Source organism: Eptatretus burgeri, chromosome 5, assembly GCF_056783735.1.
Source record: "Eptatretus burgeri isolate ZD-2024b chromosome 5, Ebu_testis_v1, whole genome shotgun sequence".
Lineage (NCBI taxonomy): Eukaryota > Metazoa > Chordata > Myxini > Myxiniformes > Myxinidae > Eptatretus > Eptatretus burgeri.
The window spans coordinates 45,301,047-45,302,041 of record NC_140965.1 but is presented as its reverse complement, the minus strand read 5'-3'; positions in this window follow the sequence as shown (position 1 = coordinate 45,302,041).

Sequence of the window (995 nt, the reverse complement as noted above, 5' to 3'; positions counted from 1 at the left end):
AGAGTATGGTACATGTACATCACCAAGGATCTGTAAAGAGTAAGGTACATGTACATCACCAAGGATCTGTAAAGAGTAAGGTACATGTACATCACCAAGGATCTGTAAAGAGTATGGTACATGGACATCACCAAGGATCTGTAAAGAGTGCGGTACATGGACATCACCAAGGGTCTATAAAGAGTACGGTACATGGACATCACCAAGGATCTGTAAAGAGTAAGGTACATGTACATCACCAAGGATCTGTAAAGAGTAAGGTACATGTACATCACCAAGGATCTGTAAAGAGTATGGTACATGGACATCACCAAGGATCTGTAAAGAGTGCGGTACATGGACATCACCAAGGGTCTATAAAGAGTACGGTACATGGACATCACCAAGGATCTGTAAAGAGTACGGTACATGGACATCACCAGGATCTGTAAACAGTACGGTACATGGACATCACCAAGGATCTGTAAAGAGTATGGTACATGGACATCACCAAGGATCTGTAAAGAGTAAGGTACATGGACATCACCAAGGATCTGTAAAGAGTACGGTACATGGACATCACCAAGGATCTGTAAAGAGTAAGGTACATGGACATCACCAAGGATCTGTAAAGAGTATGGTACATGGACATCACCAAGGATCTGTAAAGAGTACGGTACATGGACATTACCAAGGATCTGTAAAGAGTACGGTACATGGACATTACCAAGGATCTGTAAAGAGTACGGTACATGGACATCACCAAGCAGATACTCGAGCTCACCCGCCTTTTGGGTGGTACGAGGTGGCATGAACAGTTCACGTTTTGTTCCCCACCAATAAGCCGGATCTGGATTCGGACCTGAACCAAGATCTAAATCGGCTTCTTCTTGTCACTGAACCAACTCATCCAACAAGTTTTGTCTGAATCCGTCCATAACTTTGCGAGATGTCCTGCACACAAGCAGACTGGGGTGAATACATAACCTCCGTCCACCTTCAGTGATGGAGACAGT